Raw genomic sequence first — 19,127 nt, forward strand, 5'->3', positions numbered from 1 at the left:
TCCATGATTACATTTCAATCATACAATGATCAAATACCCATTCCTCCACCAGTGCCCTTTCTCCACCCTCTACCACCAATGTCCCCAGTATCCCTCCTGCTACCCTACCCCAGTACCCCTGCCGCCTCTGTGTTGACTTAATATTTATGGAGATGCAGAATTCATTCAACAAAAAGACATCAAATTTGAAAAATGGTGCTGATATTATTACATAATTACATATCCACAGATAAACTATGTTGACCTAAACTTACACAACTGAGATTAATCAAAACTAGCAAAAAAATCATAAAATACAAAAATTACAAAACATTTAGATGAGAACATAGTGAAAAACTCATATCTGAGACCCAGAAATAGTGAAGAGATTATAGACATGCCATCAAAAACACAATCTGTTGTAAGATAACATAGCCTCAGGTAGTATAGGTTTATTGGGTTACTCCCATCACAGTGCTCCCATTTTTCTGTGTTTATTTGTAGCTTCTTTCTTAGTGTTCTGTTGACTTGTAAATATTGTTTTTATCTTCTCCTTGAGTCCTTGGCATAGTTTATTCAGAGCCATGTCCTTTTTGTATGGACACAAGAACACTTAGCAAATGCTATGCTTTTGTAACCTGGGAGTCATTTGACTCTACATGATATTTTCCTCCTGGGCATCTGTTCTCTCGACCTAAACCTCAGCTGCCCTTACTTCCTAGCACCTCCAAAAGCAAGGTCCCGATGAGGGACGGGAAGGACCCAGGGCAAGCGGTGAGTTGTGTGCTACCCTGGCATCTAGATGGGCCTGGCCAAAGTGCCTAATGTTTAACTATAAGTTAAGAGCTTGGTCATGGACAAATGTTGTCATGATCCAAACAGTGATAACTAGATTTGGACCCTGCTAGGGGTGAGGAATGATTAATCTGGCCTGAGTGCTGTAGTTGAGTCTTGAAAGATATTCCCAGGAGAGCTGCCTTGCAAGCCTCAGTGTATCTCTTGCTATGTCCATACAAAAATAACTCGTATTAAGATGTTAATGAGTGTTTGGACTAAGGAAAGGAGAAAAACACCTTAAGAGTCAGGAAGGGCTTTGGAATGCCAGGCCCTCAGGAAGGGCTTTTTCATTATGATTTTGCTACCTGGCTGTGTGTAGCCTAGGGACAAAGGGGAGAGAGAAAGAGGGAGGAGAGAAGGAGAGAGACAAGAGGATCCAGAAGTGCTGCAGTAGATCCAGAGAGTGCGGGAGATGAGAAAGATGGAAGATTGAATAAACGGTAACTAACCAGCAACCAGCTTGGTCCTCATTCTTTCTTCACCTGTCCTTGGCCAACAGCCGTCCTGATCCAGTCTTTAGACAGCGGTTCCAGAGCACCGAACGGGGGCGGGGAGACAGAGCCGCCCAGAGAGCCCGCAATTGCACATGCCCCTCGGCATGCATTAGTTTTTTATAGGTTTCCAAACTAATTTGCCAACTTCCACTCCACTTTTTTTTTTTGCGTTTGGGTTACACCTGGTGATGCTCAGGGGTTACTCCTGGTTCTGCACTAAGGAATGACTCCTGGCGGTGCTCAGGGGACCATATGTGATACCAGAGATCAAACCCAGGTTGGCCGTGTGCAAGGCGAATGCCTTCTCCACTGTACTATCACTCTGGCCCAAACTTCCCCCTTTTCAAAAATAAATATTGCTCTGTGTCTCACCTGGGAATCTATGTTCTTTTAGTTAAAAAAAAAATGAGCTCCTTCATCCCCACTTTCACCAGAGGTTACTACTCCATCATCCCAAGAAGGATCCTTCCAAAGCCCCACCACACTTCAAGGTGTGATATCATTCATTTAGGGCACATCATCCTAGAGTGTCACTGCATCACTGTCATCCTGTTGTTCATCAATTTACTCGAGCAGGCACCAGTAATGTCTCCATTCATCCCAGGCCTGAGATTTTAGTTACCTCTCCCTATTCGTCTTTCCCAAAGATTGGTGGCTCTATCAGGGTCAGGGGAATGAGATCTTTATTGTTACTGGTTTTGGCATATCGAAAAATGCCACGGGGAGCTTGCCAGGCTCTGCTGTGCGGGTGGGATACTGTTGGTAAGTTGTCAGGCTCTCCAAGAGGCACATCAGAAGACATAAGACATTCACTACTCCCTACTCCCTACTCATCCTACCGTATAGCTTTAAAAATCATACTCTGATGGACAGTTTAGGTAGGTGACAAATTATTAAAAGCAGTTTTTTGTTTTTTATAGTCTAATGTTGTTGATAAAAACTTCTCTACCGTCTTAAATTCTATGAAATCAATGCTTAACATTTTTTTTATCTTTGATTGCGTATCACAGCAGCTTAAGATCTATCTTTCTACTTATTCCAGTGATTTGACTTAAAATTACTTTGATAACAATAGCTCAATATTTATGAGTTAAGGACAGGATATTTTCTTAGAATCTTCCATCATATAAACTATGTATATTTTTAAAGTATGCATTTCATCTGCATATATATCCTAGACCACACATTCACAGGAAAAGTATGCTATTTTCCAGGTATTCAAATTTAGTCCATTTTTATTTTAGATACAACTATGTACGTATGTATTTTAAACCATACAATACCCATATTTTAAAAAACTTGCACTTTATTTTAAATGACTATCTTAGTAGCTCTCTTATAACTTAACCTATTCTGTTTTGCTTTTAATTCTTGTCTTCTATAGTTTAGTTATATAAATTCCTATTATATTTGTAAATGACCATTTTAAATGTGATATTATAATGTACATATGTATATATTTTATTTTTTTGCTTCTGTATATATTTTAACATTTTGAAAATATCTTGGTATATATCAGTTATAGTAAAAATAACCCCCTCAAAAAATAATTTAGATATCCTATAAGGAAATATATACAAAATATGTGAAATATAGTAAAACTATCACAAAGGAGAATACAGTGTTGTTCCAGTTTCAGTCTTAAGAATCAGATCAGTGACCAAATAGCCAATGAATCCCTCAAAAAGAAATTGCAAGTGTATTTTTGTTTCCAACTTGTCTATATCTCTGAGGAAATATGGATATAAATATGCATATATTATGCATGTTCTTTTTATGTGAGGTGCATGTGTTAGAGAGATAGAATTGTAAATTATTAAATTTAAATTTATTTTACATTTTTATATGTAAATATCATATTTTTATGGATAAAATTTCTTAACTATTGCTGGTGATGTGTCTCTTCAGAATATTTGTATTTATGACCTCAATGGACAAACTCAATCTCAGAGAGCTGAAGGAATTCATCCTCCTGGGAATCACAGACCGCCGGAAATGCAGGCTCCCCTATTTGTGCTCTTCCTCGTCATCTACATGATCTCACTGGTGGGCAACCTGGGCATGTTCATCCTCACCAAGGTGGACCCCAGGCTGCAGACACCCATGTACTTCTTTCTCAGACACCTGGCACTCACGGATCTCAGCTACTCCACTGCTGTGGGACCCAAAATGTTGGTAAATTTCCTTGTAGATAAAAATTCTATTTCATATCATTTGTGTGCTACACAGCTGACTTTCTTTGTCATGTTTATTATTAGTGAACTTTTTATCCTAGCAGCAATGCCCTATGACCGCTATGTGGCCGTCTGCAACCCTCTGCTCTACACAGTCATCATGTCCCAAAGGCTGTGTCTGGTGCTGGTGACAATTCCCTATCCCTATAGCATCTGCATTTCGCTTCTAATCATGGTAAAGCTTTTTAATTTATCCTTTTGCAATCATGTTGTCAACCATTTCTACTGTGACTATCTGGCTCTGTTAACACTGGTCTGCTCAAATACACAAGAAGTTGAGTTTCTGACATTGATTTTCTCTGACTCTAATTTGGTTTTCACTCTTCTAGTAATCGTTGTGTCATACCTGCTCATCCTCATTGCCATCCTCAGGATGAAGATAGCTGAGGATAGATGCAAAGCTTTTTCCACCTGTGGATCCCACCTGATAGTGGTCACTGTATTATATGGGACTTACGTTTATGTATGTGAAACCCAAGTCCAGTCACTCCTTTGACACTGATAAAATGGCCTCTATATTTTACACCCTCATTATCCCCATGTTGAATCCTTGATCTTTAGCTTGAGGAACAGGATGTAAAATGTGCACTGCAAAAGATGTGGACAAAAGTATGCAATATCTTTTGTTAAAGATCACTGTTTTATTTTATTTCTGTGAATTGTATATAATCTTCAAACCAACATGCATGTACCTTCAGAAATAAAATCATATACATATAAGTTCAACATGTGTTAAGAAAAAACCTTGTATATTCCCTTAATTTTTCTACATTCTATAGCTATATAACTTGCAAAACCAGAATAGTCTGCTCTTCTAAGGGACAAAATTGCACATAAAAAATTATAAAATTTGTGCTATTAATGACTGCATTAGAACACTGGATATAGTCCATCAAAGTCAAAGTAGATCCGGTCTTTTATGTCAAGTGGGAAACAATAGTAGACATAGAGAAAGGTTAAAATTACTCATTATTCTAGAATTTTTAAAATATATATGTAAATAAGAATCCTGGTGTACAACATAGTGTAATATATAGAATTGGTTTATAACTATGTATTTTAGAAACATATCTAATTATATAAACAAATATTACTTCACTTTTTTTAAATCAGGGGAAAAGGAATGAAGAGCGGGAGTGAGAGAGAATGACTAGTTAGTCCAAAATAGGTTTTAAATTAATGAATCTGTTCTCTTTCAGATTTTGTGAAGGTGAAGGTTTAAGAAGCAGAGAACTCCCCAGTAATAGGCATATGGGGCACCTCGCGGCTTGAGAGATGTTCAACCACATGAACATTATAAAATAAACACACGCCCATGCAGAAGGGGGTGATGTGTTTGTTGTGTTCTCGGGCTCTTTGGGCGTCTCTCTCTCTCTCTCTCTCTCTCTCTCTCTCTCTCTCTCTCTCTCTCTCTCTCTCTCTCTCTCTCTCTCTCTCTCTCTCTCTCTCTCTCTCCCCCCCACTCGAGCGGCCGTGTATGGACCGGATCAGGATGGCTCCTCCTTGTGCTCTGCTTCTCTGCTATCTTCTGTCTGTCTCTCTTCAGTCTGTCTCTCTATCTCTGTATCGGTCGTCTTTGCAATGGTCTCTCCAAACTCTCTGTCGATTCTCCTCTTGTCCCTTCTGATCTCTCTTTTTCTCATCTCTCTCTCTAGAGCCCTTCTGCTTCTGTCTCTGGAGCCGCATTTGCTCACACTTCTGAGTCACGGGAGTGTTTGCTCATGGGAGTATGTACTTTTTTGTTACCCATTGAATTGTCCAATTCTTAAAGTCAACAATATTTTGGGCTGAAGAGATAATACAAAAGGTACTATGTACACACTCTTGTGTGAACACACTCCCGTTCTGTATTCACAGGAGTGTTTGCTCACGGGAGTGTGCACTCATAGGATTGTGCACTCACGGGACAGTGCACTCATGGGAAAAGGCAGCTCAGATAGAGAAGGGAACACCTAGTAGAGGATGTTGGGAGGTTCCATTCGGGTTGGAAGATGTGAACTGAAAGAAGACTATAGACTGAATATGAAGGTCACTCGATACCTCTATTACAAACTACAACACCCAAAAGGAGAGAGAACAAAACACAGAGGCAGGGTGGGGTGGTGGAAGATGGGGTGTGGATGGTGAGAGGGATACTCGGAGCCTTGGTGGAGGATAATGGGCACTGGTGGACGGGTGGGTAAATGATCACTGTATGAGTGAAATGCAAACACAAAAGTTCATAAGTTTATAACTGAACATAATGTGATTCTCTAATAAAAATTGAAAAAAAATAAAGAAAGAAAGAAAAAAAGAAGCTGGAAAAGGTAAAGGAATTGATTCTTCATAAGAGCCTCTGGAGGGATACCTCGATTTCAAATATTTGGTCTCCAGAACTATCGGAGAATCACCTCCTGTTGTCTTAAGTTACCATATGTAGAGTGTTGTATTATAATGGTCACAGGAAACCTAATGTACTGTCAAAATTTTGTTAATTTATTTCCATATAGCAATGACTCAGTAAATATTAAACATTAATAGTGTTAGAATTACCATTAATATATCTCTGAGTATGTAAGAGTGTGTCTAGTGGATATTGGTTTCTCCCTAGACTCCCAAATAAGTTAAGTCACTACCCAGCATGAGAATTTCCTAATAAATCAGAGTTGTTCCATCAGCCCTGCCCTCCCCAATGTCTAAGGCCAGGACCAGCCCAGCAGCAGTGGGCATCTGCCTTCCTCTATGCCCTTTGAGCCTACACAACCACCGCTGCTCTACTCAATAGGTTTCTGAATCCCCATCTACTCCCCTCCTGTCCAGCCCTGCACTCTCCAAAGTCTATTGCTCACTCCTGTGGGTGCACACTCTCATGACCATACACTCCCGTGAGTGCTCACTCCCATGAGTGTACATTCCTGTGAGCATACACTCCCATGAGTGCACACATCCATGAGTGCACACTCCCATGAGCAATCACTCCTGTGAGTGAAGACTCCCGTGAACATACAATCCCATGACTGCACACAATCTCATGAGTGCACAGTCCCATGAACATACAGTCCCATGAGCAAACAATCTCGTGAGTGCACGGTCCCATGAGCAGACACTTCCGTGATCAAACACTCTTGTCAGTGAACACTAGCTTGAGCAAACATTCCTGTGAGTACACATTCCCATGAGTACAGAACAGGAATGTGTACACACGAGAGTGTATACACAGTACTTTTTACACTCTCTCTTCAGCACCGAATATTGTTGTCTTTAAGAAAATTGGACAATTTAATGGGTAACAATAAAATACATATTGCCATGAGCACACACTTTGTGACCAAAAACTACCGTTAACAAACACTCCCGTGAGTGCACACAACCCTGAGTGTACGCTCCCGTGAGTGCACACTCCTGTGAATGCACACTCCAGAGAGTGCACAATCCCATGAGTGCACACTCCAGGGAGGAAACACTCTCGTGAGTACGAACTTCGATGTGTGAACACTCTCGTGAGCAAGCACTCCCGTGAGTACGCATGCTCGTGAGTGCACACACACGTGAGTGAACACTCCCATGAGCAAGCAATCCCGTGAGTACACACTCCCTTGAGCAAGCACTCCTGAGAGTATAAACTCCCGTGAGTGCACACTTCTGTGAGTGCACACTCCCGTGAGTGCAAATTCCCGTTGGCAAACACTCCCGTGAGTGTGCACTCTCGGGAGTGCACACTCCAGTGAGTGCACACTCCCGTGAATGCACACTCCTGTGAGTGCACACTCCCGTTAGCAAACACTCCCGTGAGTGCACAATCCTGGAAGTGCAAACACCTGTGAGTGCACACTCCCGTGACCTAGCACACCCGTGAATGCACACTCCGTGAGTGCACACAACCGTGATTACACTCCCGTGAGCAAGCACTCCTGTGAGTGCACAATCCTGGGAGTGCAAACTCGTGTGAATGCGCACTCCCGTGAGTGCACACTCCTGTGAGCAAACACTCCGGTATGTGCAGACTCCTGAAAGTGCACACACCCGTGAGCAAGCACTCCCTTGAGTACACACTCTCGTGAGTGCACACTCCCGTGAGCAAGCACTACCGTGAGTGCGCACTCCCATGAGCAAGCACTCCCGTGAGGGCACACACTCCTGAGTGCACACTCCTGTGGGTGCACACTCCCGTGAGCAAGTACTCTCGTGAGTGCACACTCCCGTGAGTAAGCAATCCCGTGAGCAAGCACTGCTGTGAGTGCACACTCCCGTGAGCAAGCACTCCCGTGAGGTCACACTCCCGTGAGCAAGCACTCCCTTGAGCAAGCACTCCTGTGAGTGCACAATCCTGGGAGTGCAAACTCCCGTGAATGCGCACTCCCGTGAGCGAACACTCCTGTGAGCCAACACTCCGGTAAGTGCACACTCCCGTAAGTGCACACTCTCGTAAGCAAGCACTCCCATGAGTACACACTCTCGTGGGTGCACAGTCCCATGAGCAAGCATGCCCGTGAGTGCGCACTCTCGTGAGTTCAGACTCCCGTGAACAAGCACTCCCATGAGCAAGCACTCCCGTGAGTGCGCACTCCCGTGAGTGTGCACTCCCCTGAGTGCGTACTCCCGTACATGAGTAAGTACTCCCGTGAGTGAGCACTCTCGTGAGTGCACACTCCCGTGAGTAAGCACTCCCGTGAGTAAGCACTCCCGTGAGCAAGCACTCCCGTGAGTGCACATTCCCTTGAGCAAGCACTCCTATGAGTGCACACTCCCAAGAGTGCACAATCCCATGAGTGCACAATCCCGTGAGCAAACACTCAGGTGTGTGCACATGCCCATTAGTGTGCACTCCCGTGAGAAAGCACTCTCGTGAGCAAAAACTCCCATCAGCGCACACCCCCATGAGCAAACACTCCTGTGCACAAACACTCTCATCAGTGCACACTCCGATAAGTACTCACTCCCATGAGCAAACAATCTCATGTGGGTGTACTCCTATGAGTGCACACTCCCATGAGCATACACTTCTGTGAGTGCACACTCCTGTGAACAAACACTCCAGTGAGCATGGACTCCCGTGATTGCACACTCTCTTAAGTGTAGACTTCTGTGACTACAAACTCCCTTGAGCAAATACGCCCATGAGTGCACATTCCCATGTGGAAACACTCCGGTGAGGGTGCACACCATTCAGTGCATACTCCAGTAAGTGCTTACTCCCATAAGCAAAGGCTCCCATGAGTACCCACTCCTGTGAGTGTACACTCCCATCAATGTGCTTTCCCATAAGTGCACACTCGGGAGCAAACACTCCCATGAGTGTACACTCCCTTGAGTGCACACTCTGGTGACTGTACACTCCTGTGAGTGCACACTCCAGTGAGTGCACACTCCCACAAGTGTACACTCCTGTGAGTGCACACTCCTGTGAGCAAACACACTTGTGAGTACACAATCCAATGAGTGCACAATCCCGTGAGAAAATACTCCTGTGAGCAAACACTCTTATTATTCTAAAATTTTTAATAAATATTTACATGGAGGGTCAAGAGAGATAGTTCATGGTTAAGATGCTTGCAATGCACACGAACAATATTTGTGGGATACCTGGAACCATGTATGGTCCTCCAAGCACAGATCAAAGTGTAAGACCTGAGCACAGGTTGGGTAGACTTTCGAAATTAAAAAAAATGTAATAAGATAATACTCTAATATTTATACGTATTTGCCACTATGTGTTTGTAACTTAAGTACGTATATTTGATCTAATATATTTTCTTAAAGATCAAACACGTTTGTGGTATAGAAAACTCATTACTATGACCATGAATTCAAGAGTACCATCTGAATTTGTCAAATATCCCTGTTCCATAAAGAGATTTTAGAGTTCTTTCTAAATTATATCGTTGTTTTACAGATGAGCCCAAGAGAGAATATGAATACAATACAGAAACCTGTATCATTAGAGCATCCAATTTTGTCTAAATCATTTTACTGTCTATTTTAGTGGATAAATTAATTGCATACTATTCTTGAGATCTCCCAGGGAAGATTATTGTATTTTTTCCTTTTTACTCAATGATCTCTATTGAAAACTAATGCAAAATTCAAAAATTTCAAATATTGAAATCAGTTGTCCCTTTTCCATAACTTTTGAAAAATAAAATAATTCTAACTAAAAACCAGGTTGAGAGTTGGATCTCATGGTTTCAATATTGTTAACTCCACAGTTTAGTTATATAGCTATACCCCTCCTCTCCAATCCTCTTTAAACTAAAACAACAAAATAAAAAATGTACCCATCAAGGATGCAAACTGGGGTGGTAAGATGGAAAGGACCTGGGGACACTGGTAGAGGGAAGTTGACACTGGTGGTAGAATTGGTGCTGGAACATGGTATGTCTAAAACTCAACAAAAATTGACTGTATAAAACACATTTCCTTGCTAAAAATAAATTAGATGAAACTAAACTTTAAAAGTTAAAATGTTAATAAAGTGTATTAACTTTTCGTACACAACCTTTACTACAATGAATTTGGTTTGTTATTTTTCATGCAGTTAACTCCACTCAAATTTGGCCCATAATTCTGATATGAATGTACATATCTATGACAAGGTTTCTGAAAATTTGATTTCTTTTTCAGAGAAGTGTGTTGAATAACATAGAGTTGTCCTTGCCCCCCACCCCTTGCAGGGAGCTTAAGGTGTATTGAGTCACTCCCACAACAGTGCCCCAAATCTATCAAGCATAAATGATCCTATATTGCTTTTCTCCTTCTTTTATATCATTTGTATGATTGATTTAGCAATGCCTTTTTTTGTATAGACACAGGAACACACTTCGGGCTATGCTTTGTAACATGGTTTTTGATTCCAAAATAATATTTACTCCCAGGCATCCATATTTACTTTACATAAGTCTCAGTTGCCCTTAATTCCTAGCACTCTAAAAGCAGAGTATCAACGAAAGAATTGGATGGACCCAGGGCAAGCTGGGAGCTACCCTGGCATCAAAAGGAGACAAGCTAAGCACCATAAATAAAATAAGTTAAGAGCAAGGCCATGGAACAAACTTTGTCATGACCCACAAGGAAGTAACTGAATAAGGACCCTGCTGGGGTTAGGGAAGACTAACCTGGCCTGAGGACTGTGCTCTGGACTATCTAGGGAGATGTCCCCAGAAGAGCCACCCTTTAAGCTTAATATATCTCTTACTGTCTTTATACAAAATGTCTAGAAATATTATAAGGAGTAAATTTACTCTGATGGCTTAAATGGATTAATAGCTGAGGAAAGGAGAAAGTGATACACCTTAGATGGAATCCCGCCCTTGAGAGGATCAACTAGTAATCTGGAGTAATCTCCTCAAATGAGATTTTGTCCTGGAGTTAATCTCCTGAGGGAGTGGTTATACATTGGCTGTTGTTATGGTAATGTTCAACCCCAACTTGGTGTATCCCCACCCTTCCTGATTTCTATATAACTCTGCTGTAATGGGAAAGAGGAGAGGATGAGAACTGAGACTTTGGGACTTTGGGATTTAGGGACTTTGAGGACTTTGGGACTTTGAGATTTTTGAGGACTGGAAGGAGGACTAGATAACAATGGTGACTGAAGTAGAGGACTATGAGACTATGATGAGATGAGGAAGAAAATGTAATGAGGTAGAGGACTTTGAGGTCTACAAGGAGACTAGGATAATGGAACTCTGATGACTGGGACTATAAACAAAACTACAACTATGATTGTGCCCTAGGGGGAAAGATTAGACTATACTAGGGAGAGAAAGAAACAAACTGACTACTGACCAGCCTGGGGCCCAGTTCTCCAGTTTCTCTGTCCCCCTGGTCCTTCGACCATCCATTGCCGGGGGCCTCTCAGGGGAACAGCTCTCAGCTGTTTGGTTCTCAGTAGCTGCCTGAGACTTTGACTAAACCCCCTGCCCCTGAAAGCAAGACCGGCCCTGTATACAGGGGCCCAGGGGCCCTGCATTCCATACACTCCTGCATTCCACACACAGGCACTCTGGTTGAGGACACAATGGGATGAGGGGTGTGACAGTTAACATTTGCCTGAGCTAGTTAACCTGGCCCTGAGATTGGGGAATAGGAATCAGTAACTAGCATCTGTACTGAGCTCCACGAGGTATGCGTGATACATGCGTGGAATGCCCCTCCACCCCAGACTGTGTGCATAAAAGTCCTGCATAAGAGTCAATAAATGGAGTCTACTTGACCACCAGTCTTCCCTGCTCTGCTCGGTGACCTTGGTGGGTCTCTTTCTCAGCGGTAGGAATCCTGCATCGAGCAGAGAGGCCCAGGGCAGAGGCTTCTCCCCTTCCCACTCCCTCTCCTATAGGGAGTAAGTCCGGTGACTATGGGGCTCATACTCCAGCGTGTCGGGGTTGACTGGCCAGGACCCAGACAATCATATTTGCGAAACGGTGCTGAAATTATTACATAATTACATATCCACAGATAAACTATGTTGGCTTAAACTCACACAGCTGAGATTAACCAAAACTAGCAAAAAAACATAGAATGCACAAATTACAAAATATTTAGATGTGAACATAATGATAAACTCATGCCTGGACCCAGAAGTAGTGAAAAGTTTATAGACATGCCATCAAAAACATAATTTCTAAAAAGTTATCATCCGCGAGTTTGACTTCATTCCTAATAGAACAACCTAAGAATTAATCTCTTGGACTCACACTGAAGTCATGAAACCTCTAATCAATTATCTTTATGAAAATGCTTATAGAAACTTATTTATAACAATTGAAAACTCTCAACAGCTCTTTCATGATGAATGATGAAGCTAGTGTGTTATGAGTACCATTTCAGTCTACTCAGCATAATAAAGACACAAACTATTGATGCAAACACACAGATGCACTAAGTAAGAATTGTTTAAAGCTCAAAGAAAAAATGTCAGAACCAAACTATGGGTTCTGGTTAAAAAGATATGTTTCTATTATAAAGCATTCTTCAAAACATACAGTTATAGGGGCCAGTTGTTAATGCTGGGTGTAGGGCACATCCTTGAACCCAACTGATCCAGGGTTGATCCCCAGCACTATATAATGTTTTCGAGCTTGTCAAGATTGATCCCTGTGTGTAGAGCCAGGAGTAAGCCTTGGGCACCGCTGGGTGTGCCTCCCTCCAAAATAAAACCCAAAAAACCCATAGTTCTATAGTGATGTAGCACTATTGTCCTGTTGTTCATCTTCATCGAAGTTCTCCATCGGGCGCTGTAGTCCAGTGGTATCTTCTCGCTCCAGAGATACAAAGTGAGACCCTATATTGTTAGTGTATTTATCATATCCAATACACCATGCGTAGCTTGCCAGGCTCTGCTCTGAAAAATTATGAGGTCTCGGGCCATGAATGTGGCTGCAAGCTCCAGGAAAAACTGATTATATCTCTTCCAGGAGCTTTGTTTTATAGTCTCTGGATCTTGGCCATTGATGAGAATATATTATCACTGCCACTGTCACTGTCGTCCGGTTGCTCATCTATTTGTTGGAGAGGGCACCAGTAATGTATCTCATTGAGAGACTTATTGTTACTGTTTTTGCCATATCCAATACGCACAGGTAGCTGGCCAGGCTCTACTGTGTGGGCGAGATACTCTTGGTAGCTTGCTGGGCATTCCGAGAGGGGCAGGGGAATCTAACAAGGGTTGGCCAAATGAACGGTGAACGCTCAACCACTGTGTCGCTCTGGCCCAAGAATATATTATATGAGAATAAATATAACATATAAATATAATAGTCACCAAGAAATGGATGAATGTTGTATTGGAGTCCAGAAGAGGAGAAAGGAGAAGGAAAAGATGCACATGTACAAGGGAAAGGAATAAAAGCACTTTGTGAGGATGGACCAAGTTGGGATTCTGACTGTGGTGGAAAGCAACAAATGGAGAAATTGCTCTAACACTTGCAAACTGTCCCAAATTAGAAAAAGTCATCATATTGCAGTAGAACAGTTCATGTTGTGCTATTATATAGTAGGGTCGGTTTGGGCAGATTGATCCAAAGATAGATTAATCCCACCTGCGAGTTCAGGGAAAATGACCCAAACCCAAAATTTCACTCAGTGATGTTTTTCAAATAATTCTACATAAATCAATCATTTCTTTTTCAAGACAGGAAAAGCTTATATGCTTTTGAATATTTTTGTGCTTGAAATATAGAGGCAAAAAGTAGAATTACTAGACCCTATAAAAGTTCTTTATTTTAATAGTCTCCATAAAATATATATGCACATGTATCCTCAAAGTAGTGCTAAGTACAGTACCTAAGATGAGGAAATAATCCAAATGTTCAAGCAAATAGGAGTAGATAAAAATAAATCTGTGGTGCTTATACATCATATACAATCATTTTACAAAATAAAATCTTTAAGTTCACTGCAGCTTGGATGGATTAGAGGGAATCAATTTGACCAAATAATTTTTAGATAGGAAAAATAAGTTGATATTCTGACTCTCGATGGTACCTAGAGAAACAATAACAATAAGGAGTAGATCACTTGTATGACTTGTCATCCCGTTGATCTTTGATTTGCTCGAGCGGGCGTTAGTAACATTTCCATTTGTCCCTGTTGCGTGATAGTGCAGTCCAATGATATCTGCTTGCTCCAGGCACAGCAAGAGCCACAAATCATTCATTCAGGGATTTGACGAAGAAATCTGACCATATAGTTGGTGGGTGGCCACGAGGTCTTCTGACATCCCGTGGAATCCAGTCGGTAGCAGCTCTAGTCCAGCGGTTCTCTCTGAATCCCATTACATGACCGGCCCATCTGATTTTTGATGCCTTGGCAAATGAGACAGCATCCCTGATTCTCTCCACACTGCTCTCTTCCTCCTGCACAATTCTGGCACCAAGTCGTTCTTCATGGTGATTTCTCAACCCAGGTATACACAGCTGCTACATTCGGAGATGTTCGTTCCATTGAGTGCAAATGGAGCTTCAGGGACCAGTTCGTTTTTCATGAACATCGTCTTGTTGAGATTCAGCTGCAATCCGACCTTTCCACACTCAAGGTCGAAGTCGGCCAGCATTGATGCCGCTTGGCCAATGTTTGGTGTTATGAGAATGATGTCATCAGTGTAGCGGAGGTGGTGCAATTGCTGACCGTCTATCTTCACTCCCATTCTTTCCCATTCCAATCATCGCTTAAAGTTCTCAAAGGTGGCACTGAAGAGTTTCTGTGAAATGGTATCACCCAGCTGCACCCCTCTGTTTACATCAATGATCACTTCCTTATAGAATGGTGAGATCCTGGTGGTGAATCCACAATACAGCTTGCAGAGGATTTTGATATACTGAGTTTGAATGCCCTGTTTGGCCAGGGCTTCGATGACCGCCTCAGTCTCAACAGAATTGAAGGCCTTCTTTAAGTCAATGAATGTTAGACAGAGTGGCATATTGAACTCTCGTGAAACTTGAATGAGTCTGCTCACTGTGTGGATATGGTCTATCATGCTGAATCCCCTTCGGAGCCCAGCTTGCTCGCATGGTTGTACTTCGTCTAGTGTTCTGCCTGTTCTATTCAGGATGACACGAGTGAACAATTTGTAGATGACGGACAGCAGGCAGATTGGGCGATAGTTGCCGATGTCATGGATGTCTCCCTTCTTGTACAACAGAACGGTCCTACTGGTTTTCCACTGAGACAGAACCTTGCATTCAGACAGGTAGCATGTGAAGCATCAAGCCAGTGAATTGATGAGTACTGGTGGCAGATTCTTCAGATGTTCAGGTCTGACCTTGTCCGGACCAGGTGCTGTATGATTCTTTACCAACGAAACACCCATTACCCAGCCACCATCATGCTCCGGGCTGCTCTCCGGACACTTGGTCTGAACCTCACGCACGAGTGAAGCCCCGAAAAGCCAGGTAAGCAGAACTTTTCGACCTTGAACTCTAGGTTCAATGACCTGAAAACAATATCCTCTGTCTGCCTCCTCCAATCTCTGGCATCTGAGGGAGGGGTCAAACCCACATGCCCCACTCTACCTAAGCCAGATAAATACCTCACTGGCCGACCCCCAGTACATCAACTACCCATGCACTGCCAGACTTCAGGCCACTCTGTGGACTACTCTCAGACACACCATAAGACACTTAATGCCCATTATTCCCGCATCATATTTGATAGGTTTTAATTTGGTGTGAACCATGGTAACAACACTATGGGTGATTGGAGGCCGCCCTAAAAGCTTTCATCCCTCTTAGAGAGCCCGGCAAGCTACCAAGAGTATCCTGCCCACACTGTAGAGCCTAGCTAGCTACCTGTGACATATTCGATATGCCAACAACAGTAACCACAATTGGGCTCATTCACCTGTCACCGAAAGAGTCCCCAATACGGCAGTGTTAAGAAAGATGAGCAAGGAGAGGCTGAAAAAATCCAGGGGATTAACTAGACTGCCAAAATGAAGAAAGACTAAAATGATTGTCTGTACTTTCATCACACATACGCTGGCATCAGAGGCATCCATCGAGGACCTGATAGTGCAAGAGCAGAAGATCAAGTACAACATCATTGGTCTGACCGAAATGAGGAGACATCAATCATATCACACCATTTTTGACACTGGAGAAGAATTGTTCCTCGGAACATGTGACAACAGAGGCGTTGGTAGCATTGTTGTCCTTGTCAACACGAACTTGGCCATGAGCATCGATTCATTCGAATGCCTAACAACCTGAATTGGATAATTATGCTTGAATAGATGTGGCTCACTGCCTGCATTAAAGGAGTAGATATTATTAAAAAAATGACAAACCCTTGACCTTAGAGAATTAAACAGAGATTTTCAAGCCTAGGAAGCAAGAGAAGAAGGGAAGGAAAATAATAGCTGGGTTAGAAGTAACAGAAGGGGGGTTGGAGAGGTAGTTCATTGGATAGTTGGTTGCCATGCAAACAACTGACTCACGTTTGATCTCCAAGACTCCACATGGTACCCTGAGTCCACCAAGATTGACCTGGGAGTAGAGAACCAAGAGTAAGTCCTGAGCAGGAGAGGTTTGGACACTTCAGTGGTGGGAGGTATAATAAGGAATTAAACATTAATAATATTATTAGCAGCATTATTAATAACATTGAAATGTATTAACTAAACTACAAAACAGGATCATAAAAATAAATTGAGTTCCTAGAAAATTTGGAGTTAAAAAAAATAGTAGAGCTACATAAATATCTAAGATGAAGAACTGCTCAGTGTACTGAAACTTTTCATTATCTGTTTAGATCTATCTCTGTATCACTGTCATTCCATTGTTTGTAAATTTATACTTGATACACATGCATGATTTATATTTTTATGACTTTCATTCTTAATGTTTCCTAATAAATGTTTTAGGGACCTCACCCAGCTGTGCTCAAGGGTTTATTCTGGTTTTGCACTGAGGGATCACTGCTGGTGATTTTCAGGGGACTGGATTAAGCATTAGGGATCAAACCCTGGTCAGTTGTGTACCAGGCAAGTACCCTATCACCCTATTCTTTCTGATCCATACAGAAAATATTTATCTGTAAAATATTATGTAACACAGTGGAGTTTCCTAAAAGAGAGTACTAAACTTTGGATGGGAATTTAACAATATTAAAAAGTAAGAGATATTAAAATATAACATAAGAAGATATTAAAAAGCAAATATAAGAAGTAATAATAGAATGAAATTGGCACAAGAAAACTTGAATTCTCTTTTCATTTCTGAAAGTCTGCTCCAGGCAAAACACATGATGTTTTTTTTTAAAAATTAAATACCTTTTATATCTAATATTATTTTTGTATCTAATGTTACTTTTAGCTCATTAACTATTTTAAAGTAACATTAAAAAATTATCTGAGCCAATACATTTGAGGAATTCAACGAAGATCTGAGAAATGCTGGAAGCCTGCTGTGTAGATAAAATACATTAATCCAGATCCTAAAATGGCTACATCATTCAGAGACGCTATAGAAACAGAATTCTTTGGGGACAGGTTGGTGCTGCCAGGGTTGAGGCATTGTGGAGTATGAAGAAGAAAACTTGATTAAATTTGAGTTAATCAAGGGGAAAAAAGTATGAACCTGATACAAAAGCATGCAAGTCATCTCACTTGCTAGAGAATTAAAAGTGTTCTCAAAATAATTACAAATAGTACATCTCACCTACTTGCACCTGCTAGAATCTCATGTCCTCTAGGGAAAATTGATAAATTGCTTTAGATTTCCTAAGAAGGAGTCTCAAAGGGTGAAAAGAATCCATAAATTGCTCCTGCTGAGCTGAGGTCAGAAGTACATGGGGGAACCAAGACAGAAATTTCAACTCAGGTAAACAGAATCTCTCTGCGGTGCTATGTTACCAACATGCCCAAATAGCTTGGGTGACATTTGCAAAGTAACTCTTTTATTCTATGGCAAATCTTGGTATTACTCTAGGATTTCTGTCTCATTTTTGTGTGCATTCTGCTAATGTGCAGAATAGAACTTCTCTCTTACTTCAGGTTTATTTTTCAAATGTTTTCTTAAATGAAAAAAATCTTTGAAATGCCTTAACCTTTTACTTTTATACTTTTACTTGCTTAACATATATGTAAGTACATATGTATGTGACATAATATTTGTATCATGCATACATTGATATTTTATCAGAAAAGAGCTCATGTCACAAACAGAGAGAAAAAAAGGTGAGATCCTTGCCTTGCAGGTGACCTAGCTGAGTTAGATTCCCAGCTTTGTATATGATCTCCTGAGCACTAGTAGGAGTGCAGGGGGGAAACTCTCCATAGCCTGCCGGGCACTTGGAGAGGTACATCATAAGACATCATAAAACTTTTCCTACTTCCTACTCATCCTAGATTATAGCTTTAAAAATAATAGTCTGATGGACAGTTTAAGTGGCACACTATTAAATGCAGTTCGATGATTTTATAATCTAAAGTTGTTGATAAAAACATTTCTACCTTCTTAAGTTCTATGAAAGCAGACATAACATTATTTTTATCTTTGATTGCTTATCAAAGTAGCTAAAGATCTCTCTTCCTGCTTATTCCAGCGATGTGATTTAAAATAACTTTGATAACAATAGCTCAATATTTCTAAGATGAGGGACAGGATATTTTCTTAGAATCTAGCATCATATAAAATATTTTTTAAGTATGCATTTAATCTCCCTATATTTCCTAGACCACACATTCACAGGAAAAGCCTGCCATTTTTCGTGTATTCAAATTAGATCTATTTTTTATTTTATATATATGTATGTGCATATGTATTTTAAACTATACAATATCCATATTTAAACACCTAGCACCATATTTTAAACCACTAATCTTAGTAGCTCTCTTCTAACTCAATCTATTCTGTTTTGTTTTTAATTTTTTTCTTGTATAGATCATATAAATTCCTTCTATATTTGTAAATGCCCACTTTAAATATAAACATATGAATTACTAATGCTCTTTTTATGGGAGGTACATGTGTTAGAGATGGAATTATAAATTATTACATTTAAATTTGTTCTAAAATCTTTTATACATAAACATGATATTTTTATAGATAAAATTTCTTAATTATTGCTTGTGATGATCTCTTCAGAATATGTGTATTTATGACCTCAA

The 19,127-nt window shown here is 41.0% G+C and overlaps 1 pseudogene; it reads left to right on the forward strand.

The window, feature by feature from the left end:
* Positions 1-3,240: 3,240 nt before the first annotated feature.
* Positions 3,241-4,098, forward strand: LOC129405840 (olfactory receptor 8K3-like; annotated as a pseudogene).
* The last annotated feature ends 15,029 nt before the right edge of the window (positions 4,099-19,127 follow it).

The sequence above is a fragment of the Sorex araneus genome, chromosome 6 (assembly GCF_027595985.1).
Source record: "Sorex araneus isolate mSorAra2 chromosome 6, mSorAra2.pri, whole genome shotgun sequence".
In the NCBI taxonomy this organism is placed as follows: Eukaryota; Metazoa; Chordata; class Mammalia; order Eulipotyphla; family Soricidae; genus Sorex; species Sorex araneus.